Below are 12,367 nucleotides of genomic sequence, written 5' to 3'. Positions count from 1 at the left end.
ACTTGGGCGTCGTTTGACTAATCTTTATGAAATTATCCAAAAAGTTTCTCTTTTTTTGATTAGCTCCTATATGGAAAGTTTGGGGGTGAATGGTGTAGGAGGGGCTGAGAAAAAAGAGGGCCCTAAAACGTGTTTTCTCCATGGAATTTCAATACAAAACTTTAAAGAAGACTACAGGTGAAACTGCTGAACAGAATTACGCCAAATTTATCAGGGAGAAAGGTGATGGTCCAGAAAGCACGCTTTTGTTTAAATGGTGTCAATCCATTCAGTAGTTTTTGAGAAATTCAAATTTTACAGATATCGAAATTTGAGCATTCTGACATGTGATTGGCTGAGGGGTTACAAGCAACAGCTTGCGGCTTATTGGCTGTGAATGGTTGAAACCAGGAAGTGTTGGCAGCCATTTTGTGATTTACTTCATCAGCTCGTATCTCTCTGTGTAGAAGCCATCGGGTCCACAGTTTTACCTGCGCGAGACAACACTGGCATCTGTGTCTGTGTGGAATATGCCTTTCATGCTGCCTCTCCTCATATCACCAGAAGTCTGTTCGTCGTTTCGGAGTTCTGTGAGTCAGTCTGTCGGCACAACCCTCTACACTACCCAAAGACTACCCAAACACCCCAGCAACGTCGTAAACTCTAAAACACTACCCCAGCACGATTCCCTACACTACCCAAACACCAGTGCACTACCGTAAACCCTAAATCTACCCCCAGCACGACCTCCTTCCCAAACACCACTGCACTACCCTAAACCCTTAAATACTACCCCCAGCACAACCCTCTACACTACTCAAACACCACTGTACTATCCTAAAGCATAAAACAGTAGCAGTCCGTCGGCTTGCGGCTGTGCGTCTGCGAGCCGTCGTGTCCCTAGCTTTACTTGTGCGAGTCAGTCCGTTAGGTGATAGGTGTGCCTCTGCTAGCAGGGCCGTTGGCCCGTTGGTGTCCCTTTGCAAGTTAGACCGGAGCTCTCCCTCTGCTAGCCAGCATGCTGGTGTGCGTTTGCGAGCCGACGGCCCGCAGCTCACAAAGTGCGAGCCGAGCAGATGGTCCGTAGCTCTCCCTATGCGAGCTGAGCATACGGGCCACAGGTGTCTCTCTGTGAGGCTACTCGACGGCCCGCAGGTCTCCCTGTGCTAGCAGGATCGCAGCTGTCACTCTGCTAACCGATATTGGAAATATAAGGCGGCTCTAAAAAGAGCCCTTGTGTTTATTTCTCGAAGGTCATGTCTCGAGCTCATTGGCGCTTTTCAGCGTAAGCCCTCATTTTGCAAGAGGTATCAGTGACACGATTCTCATCAGGGTCCATTGACGGACTGGTGGTCTATTGTAAGACCTTCATTCCAAGAGCTCCCCCAAACCGCAAGGTGGGAGGACGTTCCCCTGTCGTGGTAAGAGGAGTGGAACACAGGCCACAGAGGGCTGGGCACAAAGCTGATTTGAGGTCGATTCCCTCCAGTGCAGCACCCTGAACCACCCTTTTCAAAGTACTCATAAAGCATTCAAAAACGCCATTTGCCTGTGACCAGAGAGTTGTGCTTTTCTGATGATTAACGTTCAAATGATTAATAAATTCTTTGAACTCTCTGCTATTGAAAGTTGGACCGTTGTCAGATTTAAGACTGGAAGGAACACCCCATGCTGCGAAAATGTCATCCAATCTCTTGAGGACTTTGTCAGGTGTGGTTGATGATAAGACTTCCACTAGAGGAAAATGTGAGTACTCATCTTCAACTACCATGAAATGATGTCTGTTAGACCTGGCACCGTTGGCGTGGGTCACCCTTCCATTTTTGTTTGTGCCTCAATGTATTTTTGTGCTGGTGTTAGCTGCTCAGGGCCCTGTGACACTGCCATCCAGTGCCACAGGGCAAGTGCTCCCCTTTCACGAACGTTATTTATGGTCTTGTACTAAGTCTGCATAACAAAGAACCTTTTACATAAAGTATACGTATTTTTGATACAACTTACGCCTGGCGTCCATTTGTGGGGGATCTGGTGGTTTACTGTGTGTGCTCATAAATACTTAACTGACGTAACGCCCTGAGGTTTAGCCCTGACTGCTCGCGCCACACTACCTATAGGGTGAGCAGGGGTTGTTCTGAGGGAGTAATTCTCTTGCCCTGACTAGAAGAAGGGACCACTGCCTGTCACAAGTACCTACCTGTGCCAACCAAGGGTTCCCCATTCTAACATTGGTGGCAGCGGTGAGGATTTCGGATTTGCATTTATGATTTACATACAGTGAATTATTGATCACCACGTAGCCAGAGCAGACCTATAATGCAGCCACAGGTTGAATTTTGTTTTGCTGAAGAATCTCCACTTGAAGAAACCATGCCTAGCTCAGTCAGTGGAGGTGGAGCGTCCTCCATACTCTCTGGGATTGATGACATAGATTGGGAACAAGAGGCACTGAGAAAGTGCACTAATGAAGTCTTGAAAGGATACCTCTCCAAGTACAGAATTAAACAAAGTGGATTGACCACCAAGGATCAGTACATAAAGGCGCTGAGGGCCTGGCACGAATCAAAGTTCCCAGAGAATGCAAGAGAGGTGATACCCCCAGAAGGTGTTCCTGAGCCTGGCAGAGGCCTGTCGCCAGAGGAGATGGCCGACAGGAGTGCTGCACGCGCACATGAGGTGGAGATGGCAAAACTTCAAATGGAGATGGAAAGACAAAGATTGGCCATGGAGCATGAGGTAAAAATGAGGGAGTTGGACATCAAGGCCAAGAGTTCAAACCACCCTCCCTCTGGTGGCAGCAATTCAACAGAGTCAAGGGTGCATATTCCTAAAGATGTAGTAAGAGAGTATTATAAACAGGATGATATTGGGCAGTGGTTCAGGGCCTATGAAGTAGCCATGTCCTCCCACCGGGTCCCTGAGAAAGATTGGGGAGCGGGGTTGTGGGGAAGGTTCCTGAGTGAGGGGCGGGACACACTGCTGGATCTCCCCTCTGATGTCAAAACATCCTATCCACACATGAAGGAAGCTCTGATGGCAAGGTATGGGTTAACTCCTGAATTGTACAGGCAGAGGTTTAGGGATTGCACCAAGAAACCTGGTACCACTTATGTAGAATATGTGACTTTTTTTTCCAGAGCGCTAGATGGTTGGGTGAAGGGTAGCAAAGTAAATGATTACCAAGGGCTGTTTGATTTAATTGCATGGGAGCACTTGTCGGATAATTGTTTTCCTGAGCTACGCCAGCACCTGATCGATAGCAAGCTGACTAACCCTAGGAAGCTTGCTGAGGAGGCGGACCGCTGGATCAGCACCAGGGTCCACAAGGGTCCCGTGGGAGGCCCCGCCAAAGGTGTTCAGGGTCCCCAGCAGGAGAGTGGAGGGGACAAGGGTAAACAGAGGGAGTTCTACAGAGGTCCCCAAAGTAATTCCCAAGGGAACCAAGGGAAAGGTTCTCAGCCACCCCCACCCCCGAAGCAGACCGGGGCCCCGACAGGTAACCCTGTTCAAAGAGGACCCCTCAGATGTTACAAGTGTAACAACCTGGGGCACATTTCCATGGATCCCAAGTGCCCCCTGTATGGTAAACCGGCACCCTCTGGTGCTCCACCCCCAAGCAGGTGAATCGTGTAGCCTTTGGGAGGGAGATGGATGTCCAAGGGGCGGGGGATCCCGTACAGATGACCCTAGTCTCATTAGGAGACAGTGAGATGGTCGCTGAGGCCCAACTGCCCCCCAATACTCAAAAGTACGGGCAGTGGGTGACCATAAATGGCCGAAGGGTGGGGGGTCTTAGAGATACAGGAGCCAGTGTGACTGCTGTCAAGCAACACCTGGTGTCTCAAGAGCAGGTTGTCCCACACGCATTCTGCCGTGTTGTCAACGCCGACAACACAGAGAGTCAGTGTCCAATGGCTCAGGTTCCCTTTGAGTGGGGGGGGGGGTCTCTGGTACTCTGCAAGTGGCTGTGAGAGAGGCCATGCCTGTTGATTGTCTCCTAGGTAACGATTTGGAGAGCTCCCCTTGGGAAAAGGTGGAGAAGACAACTCACCTGAGGATGGTGGGTTTACCTGATTGGGCGTGCGTGACCACCCGGTCCATGGCAGCCAGTAGGGGTGTTGAAGGGACCCTGGAGCCTGAGGGAGAGGCCCAGGAACCGGCCTTAGGGAGAGGGCACAGGAGGCACGGGAATCCGGCTCCTGACGTTCCCACGGCCAAGGAGGAAGCAGACCCTGAGGGGGATGCCCTGGAGCCTACCGGGGAACAGATAGCCGAACTGGGGGACCTGCCTGAGCTGACCCATTGGCAGCAAGAAGGAGGCCCCACCAGGGAGGAATTCTGCAGGGAGCAGAAAGAGTGCCCCTCTCTAGTGGGTATGCGGCAGCAGGCTGCAGCCCAGGCCAATGGTGATCAGTCCGGTACTCACTTGATCTACTGGGAGAACGACCTCCTGTACTCAGAGCCTAAGGTTGCTGAACCTGGGTCAGCCCGTGCGCTGGTGGTACCCCAGAAGTTCAGAGCCTTCCTACTGGGGCTGGCTCACGACGTTCCGTTAGCAGGGCATTTGGGGCAGGACAAGACCTTTGAAAGGCTTGTCACCCACTTTTATTGGCCTCAAATGCGCAGGAGTTCTGACACTCACTGCAGGACATGCCAGACTTGCCAGGCAAGTGGTAAGAGTGGAAGGAAGCTGAAGACTCCACTCCAACCTTTCCCTGTGGTCAGTACCCCATTCCAGCGAGTGGGAATTGACATTGTGGGGCCACTGGACCCCAAGCCAGCCATGGGCAACAGGTTCATCCTGGTCTTGGTGGACCATGCCACCCGGTACCCTGAAGCCATCCCTCTGAGGACAGTGACGGCCCCCGTGGTGGGACGAGCACTGATGGGAATTTTCTCACGAGTAGGATTCCCTCTATAGGTGGTGTCTGACAAGGGGACCAATTTCATATCGAAGTATTTGAAATCTCTTTGGCAAGAGTGTGGTATGACGTACAAGTTCACCACCCCTTACCATCCCCAAGGAAGCAAGTTGGTTGAGCGCTTCAACCGAACCCTAAAGGCCATGATTATGGGTCTCGAGGAACCCATGAGGTGTAAGTGGGACGTCCTCTTACCATGCCTGCTCTTCGCGTACCGTGAGGTGCCACAAAAGTCTCTGGCGTTCAGTCCCTTTGAGCTTTTGTATGGCCACCCAGTACGAGGACCTCTTAGTCTGGTCAAGGAAGGCTGGGAGCAATCTTCCAGGAAACCTCCCCAGAATGAATACAGTTACATGCTGGCTTTCCGGAACCAGACTAGGCGTTTCAGGCAACTTGCTGAGGCAAACCTGGAAGCCAGCCAGGAGGAAATGAAGCGGTGGTACGACCAGAATGCCACTCTGGTTGAGCTTCAACCTGGTCAAAAAGTGTGGGTCCTGGCCCCTGTGGAGCCTTGTGCACTCCAGGACAAGTGGACAGGACCCTTTGAGATTGTGGAGCGCAAGAGTTCTGTCACCTACTTGGTGGACTTGCAGTCTCCGAGGAACCCCTTGAGGGTCCTCCATGTCAATCGACTGAAGCCCCACTTGGAGAGGTCCGAAGTGGGCATGCTCTTGGCCACAGATGATGGGACGGAGGAGGAGTCTGAGCCTCTTCCTGACCTCCTGGTAGCCTCAGAGCGAGACGGGTCACTGGATGGAGTTAACCTCTCACCCACCCTGACCCCTGAGCAACAGGATGAGTGCCGCCACCTGCTGGGGCAGTTTCCTGACCTGTTCTCCCTGGTTCCTGGTATCACAGATTGGTGCTCCATGATGTGGATACAGGAGACAGCTTACCTGTGAAGCACAAGGCTTACAGGGTAACTGACAAGGTCAGAGCCTGCATCAAAGAGGAGGTCTCAAAGATGCTTGCTCTTGGGGTGGTTGAGTCCTCCAGCAGTCCTTGGGCCAGCCCAGTGGTCTTGGTCCCAAAGGCTGCCTCGCCGGGTGCCACACCCGAACTCTGGTTCTGTGTGGACTACAGAGGACTCAATTCGGTCACGAAGAACGACGCGCACCCCATTCCCAGAGCTGATGAGCTCATCGATCGGTTAGGGGCTGCACGGTACCTCAGCACGTTTGATCTAACGTCTGGGTACTGGCAGATCACCTTGACTGATGGGGCCAAAGAGAGGTCCGCATTCTCCAAACCAGATGGGCATTTCCAGTTCCGGGTTATGCCCTGTGGGATGAAGAATGCCCCTGCCACCTTCCAGAGGTTGGTCAACCAGGTGTTGGCTGGGCTGTCCGAGTTCAGCGCAGCATACCTGGATGACATCGCAGTGTTCAACGGCACATGGGAAGAACACCTGCGACATCTCTGGGAAGTGTTGATGGCACTGCGCAAGGCAGGCCTCACGATCAAGGCAAGCAAGTGTCAGATCGGGCAGGGTTCCGTGGTGTACTTGGGACACCAAGTAGGGAGCGGCCAGGTGGCGCCCCTACAACCCAAGATAGAAACCATCCTGGCTTGGGAGCCCCCAAAGAACCAGACGGAGGTGAGGGCCTTTTTAGGACTCACCGGGTACTACAGGAGGTTTGTCAAGGGGTATGGCAGCATCGTTGCCCCCTTGACAGAGCTGACTTCGAAAAAGCAGCCCAGAAAAGTGATATGGACTGACACCTGTCAGAAGGCCTTTGACACCCTGAAAACTGCCATGTGCACGGCACCCGTGCTCTTGGCTCCTGACTTCTCCAAAGAGTTCCTGGTGCAGACAGATGCATCAGAGCATGGTGTAGGGGCTGTTCTCTCACAGATCACTGAGGAGGGCTTTAACCAACCCGTAGCCTTTATTAGTAGAAGGTTACTTCCCCGGGAACAAAAGTGGAGTGTGATTGAGCGAGAAGCATTTGCGGTGGTCTGGGCATTGAAGAAGCTAAGACCCTACTTGTTTGGGTCTCACTTCCGGGTTCAAACAGACCACCGGTCCCTCAGATGGTTGATGCAGATGAGGGGTGAGAATCCTAAGTTGTTGAGGTGGTCCATTTCCCTACAGGGGATGGATTTCACGGTGGAACATCGCCCCGGTACAGACCACGCCAACGCTGATGGTCTTTCCAGATTTTTCCGCCTTAGTGATGAAGAACTCCCTGGGGTAGGGTAGTTCTCCCCACATTTCAGCTGGAGGGGACACGTGTTAGACCTGGCACCGTTGGCGTGGGTCACCCTTCCATTTTTGTTTGTGCCTCAATGTATTTTTGTGCTGGTGTTAGCTGCTCAGGGCCCTGTGACACTGCCATCCAGTGCCACAGGGCAAGTGCTCCCCTTTCATGAACGTTATTTATGGTCTTGTACTAAGTCTGCATAACAAAGAACCTTTTACATAAAGTATACGTATTTTTGATACAACTTACGCCTGGCGTCCATTTGTGGGGGATCTGGTGGTTTACTGTGTGTGCTCATAGATGCTTAACTGACGTAACGCCCCGAGGTTTAGCCCTGACTGCTCGCGCCACACTACCTATAGGGTGAGCAGGGGTTGTTCTGAGGGAGTAATGTTCTTGCCCTGACTAGAAGAAGGGACCACTGCTTGTCACAAGTACCTACCTGTGCCAACCAGGGGTTCCCCATTCTAACAATGTCCATTACCGAGGGGCCCAAAGAAGTCAACTGCAATCCTCTTCTGCTTAGGATGATCAGACATGTTCAGTGGGTACTGAGTCATTTTGGGAGACAGACAGTTGCACAGATGACAAGCTTTCAATTCCTTTTCAACTTCTTCATCATAGTGGGGGAACCACACTCGATCCCTGAGGGCTCTTTTAGTTGCAGCTATGCCACGATGCCCTTCATGTGCCAGTTTAATACCTTGTTGCCTCAGGCTTTCAGGGATCACTTATCTTGCCCCACTTAGTATGACACCATCATGTGGAACAGAAAGTTCTTACCGGACATTCTTGAATTGGTGGTCCTCAACATCATCTGCAAGAGGCCGAGTATGTTTCCTCCATGATGTCTTTGTCAGTATTAATAGCTATCAGAATCTGTTCAATAGAAAGAGATGCAGGTGCACTTGACTTTGCTATGAAATTGATGTAGGCCTCAGCCACTTTGGACGTTGTACGATGCTGCTGTAGTGGCACATGTGAAAAGTAGTCTTCAGGGTTTTGATCCTTCCTCGGTTTGCGCACAGTGGTGTAATCATACTCCTGCAGATGCAGCCCCCACCTCTCGATGTAAGAGGGCTTTGTGTCTTTCGGATTTCCAAAAATGGTGAGCATTGCCTGGTGATCGGTGACAAGGGTGAAGTGCTTTCCATACAGAAACACATGAAAGTGTTCACACGCCCATACTACAGCTAAGCTCTCTCTCAGGTTGAGAATAAGCACGTTCAGCCTGAGATAGACTCTGGCTAGCATAGGCCACAATGTGTCTTGCAAGGATCATGCCCAACCCCACCGGGCTTGCATCTACCACAATCTCTGTATGCAATTTGGGATCAAAGTAATCAATTTCAGTTGCATGTTCAATTGCATGTTTTACTTTCGTGAAACGTTGGTCGCATTTTGATGACCATTCAAATGGAACCTCTCGCTTTGCTATTTCTCTTACAGGGGCACTCAAAGTGGCAAAATCACAAATGTACCTGGAGCAGTAGCTGACTATGCATAAGAAGGATTGCAGCATTGTCACATCTTCTGGAGGGCAAGTAGATGACAATACTTGTTGCTTTTCAGGGTCAGGAGCCATTCCTTTTTAAGAGAAAATATGCCAAAAGAATTTGTCTGTTTTTGTGAAACTCACACTTTTCTGCATTTAGTGTGAGACCTGCATTAGCAAGCATATGGCATACTTTTGTGAATTTGAATTTGAATAGAATTTGTAGGGCGCCCAGCTACCCTGAGGGGTTTCCTGGCATGTGAGTGCTTAATCATGTTCCTTTTGTGTAGCCCCAAACATCAGTATATCATCACTGTAATTAAATGGGTGTATGACAGGCTGAATTATTCGACGAATCACATCTTGAAAGATTTCTGCTACTGATTAAACACCACAACTAAGTCTTTTATAGCTGAACAAACCAAAATGAGTTGAAAAAGTAGTAATGTACCTACAGTTTTCTTCCATTTCAAGTTGGTGGTAGTCTTTTCAAATCAAGGCAAGCGGAAGCATGTGGCGCTATTCAGCTTGGTGATAATCTTTGCAATGTGTAGACCTTGATGTCTTACTCTTTCGATTGCTTTGCTGGCATGTCGCATATCAACACAAATGCGCACTAAGCCTTTACTGTCCTTTTTTGGCACAACCACAATGGGGGAAACCCATGGCGTCGGACCAGTAGAGCACTCAATGATGTCCTCCCTTAACAGTGTTTCTAGTTCTTTCTCAACGGCTTCCTGTAAGTGGAAAGCAATTTGACGGCGTTTCTGTGCAGCAGGGTAAATATCTTCATTTATGTGCAGCTGCACCTTCATTGCCTTAAGATTCCCAAGCCCATGAATCAATGTCTGGAATTGACTCATTATTTCAGAATGGGCATTCAAGGAGTAGTTAATAGAAATCAGTCCCATGTCAGCAGCCATATCAAAACATAGTAAGCTTGCACTCGACAACGTACCTAGGAGGACATGAATTGGTGCTTGCGCTGTTGTTTTCTTGTGCCACATGGTCTCTACAAAGGATCCTTTACTCTGCAAGGGCGTAGAAGCTGCCCAAGTAAACCCCTTTGTTATCCACAGTGTAAGACATGGTATTGGAGATAGTTCTTTGTATTTTTGTGCCAGCATGATGTTTATCAACGCACCACTGTCTATAGGAAGGAAAGTTTGTAGGGCAACCATTCACCCTGAGTGTGATTTTAGGACAATATCCAAATTAACTTTGTTTTCCATGTGGCGATTCTCTTTAGATTTGTACATACGCATGTCTGTTTGTGATTGACATCACTATCTCACATCCATCTTTCTCGCTGTCACTCAATGATGACATTAACAAACCTTTAGAAGAGGAATTTGATAAGATTGACTTTGTTTGGTTTCCAATTGCATTAGTTGATGCTGCCAAATGGCCTTGTGGAAGTGGCTAGAGTGCTACTGGAACTTTCTGGCGTCCATCTTCTTGGCTGTCTTTGACACACTTAATTTCTCTTTCACTTTACAAACCATTGCAAACCATTATGAAATGGCTGTCTTTCATATCTTTGCATTTACCTTCAAGTGGAAAAACAATGTCTTTCGTTGGAGACATCACTCTGTGGGCCTATGCGTTGTGATGCTGCTTACTTTTCATACTCAATGCTGATTCATTTTGAGTTGTTCCAGCTACCCTATCAGCAGCCTCTCGTTCAGCACATTTGTCCGGTCTTGCAGCCAAAATGAGCATTTCTTGCAGCATGCGTCATCAGAATGAATCAGAGAGCCAGCCATCGATAACTCTAAGAAGCATGGCATCATCATCATTGAATTCAGTGAAGCTGCAGTGGTTTATAAGAATATCAAGTCTCTCAACAAATCCATCCATCATCTCACCAGGTTGCTGTCTTGATTGGTTGAAAGTATGCCTTTCATAGTCGACATTCGGCATTGGATTGAACTTAGCCTCCATGTCTTCTTGATTTGTCGCTATGAGACATCATCTGCTTGTGATATCTTCTTTATCATTTCTTTTACTCTGCCACCTACAAGGTCTTTAAGTATTTGTTTATCTTTTTGTCATCTGCTTCCTCTATAGCTTCAATGAAGTCATCAAATGTTTCAATCCAGGCAGTTCATCTGGCGCCAATATTCTGCTTTTTGGCGATATTGAATGGAAGTGGTGATTTCAGGAATGTGGCAGCGCCATATTTGAAACTCTTTTCAACAACCATTGAAGACCTTCAAAGTTTGAAGATCTTTTGAGTTGCACTGAGTGCCACCCGCCACCTCTGTGGTGGGAAACAGCCGTCACATCGCATGCGTTACAACGCATCGATTACAATGCGGTTGTTACAATGACCGTGTTGTTACAACGCAGTACCATTGCAATGCAAGTCGTTACAACGACTTGCTGTAGGGGGCACTCTAATCTAAGGAATAGTATAATTAACTTTTCAACACCTTCCCTACTGTTGCACACACTGGAGTTGGATAATAAATTATACTATTCCTAACTCCAGCGCGCCCCCTACAGCAAGTCATTGTAACGACTTGTGTTGTAATGGTACTGCGATGTAACAACGCGGTTGTTACAACGACTGCATTGTAATTGCACGCGTTGTAAACGTATGTGATGTAAACGCCTATATTCCTCTGTGGTTGCTTCTGAGCGGACCAATATCTTTGTAAGTGCAAACCCAGTGCCCACACCTGGGTTGTCATGGATGCCATGTGAGAGCACCGACCCCTGTCAAAATCTCAATTGGAGGTCGGGTGGCACTTTTCCCATTCTCTCTGGTTTTTTTACAGCTGTACTTTCTGTACCTGGTTATCTTTGCCTTTAGCGTTTCTCTGTGCCTGGTAATCTTTGCCTTTAGCCCTTTCATGCACCTGGCTGTCACTGCCTCTAGCACTTCTTCGTATCTGATTGTCATTGTCTTTAGAAGTATGCTTTGTATTGGTGCTGGCTCTGTATTATGCTGTGGTGCAGTATCTCTTCTTTCTGCCATACCAGTAGTTTTTTCGCAGGCTAACTGACTCCGCTCCTCCGTAGGGCCTTCACCTGCGCTGATGGCTCTCAAAAGCTAAAGTTGCACTTTGATTTCACATGCGCCAACTGCAGACTGCTTCTTGGGGCACACGTGGCATGCACAAGCAGTTTGCTGGACCACAGCAAACTCTCAGGGAGAGCAGTCTTCTATCCTTGGGGGCACGTATCCCCTATCTCGTCACCAGTTGTAGTGTCTTCCTCAGCCCGGAAGCATGTAACAGCCCAAGCCACATACAGAGCTCTGGTTTGCATGCCTTTCTTTATTCTTCAAAACCAAAGGAAATGATGGACGGAGTGATGAACATTGCAAGCACTCACCCCCAGTCAACTGATCTGGGTTTAATCCATCACCGTTCTTAAGCCCACTCTGCCACCCCAGTTCAGACATGGCCATATGCAAATCAGTCTGACCCTGTGCCTCATGGGAACAGTCCAGCCCGAATTGCCAAGCCATGTCTTTCCTAGACCGGAAACAAGCTTCCTAGGACCGGTTTCTGGCATTTCAGCCGTCTTCAGCCAGGCTTGCTTGAATCCAGTGGCAAAGTGAGCAAGGGACTCACGTCTGAGCATACCCTGCCAACTTATGGCGAACAAAGCAAAACCAAAGGAAATGATGGACGGAGTGTTGAACATTGCAAGCACTCACCCCCAGTCAACTGATCTGGGTTTAATCCATCACCGTTCTTTAGCCCACTCTGCCACCCCAGTTCAGACATGGCCATATGCAAATCAGTCTGACCCTGTGC

The sequence above is a fragment of the Triturus cristatus genome, chromosome 10, assembly GCF_964204655.1.
Source record: "Triturus cristatus chromosome 10, aTriCri1.1, whole genome shotgun sequence".
NCBI lineage: Eukaryota > Metazoa > Chordata > Amphibia > Caudata > Salamandridae > Triturus > Triturus cristatus.
This window is presented reverse-complemented; position numbering follows the sequence as displayed.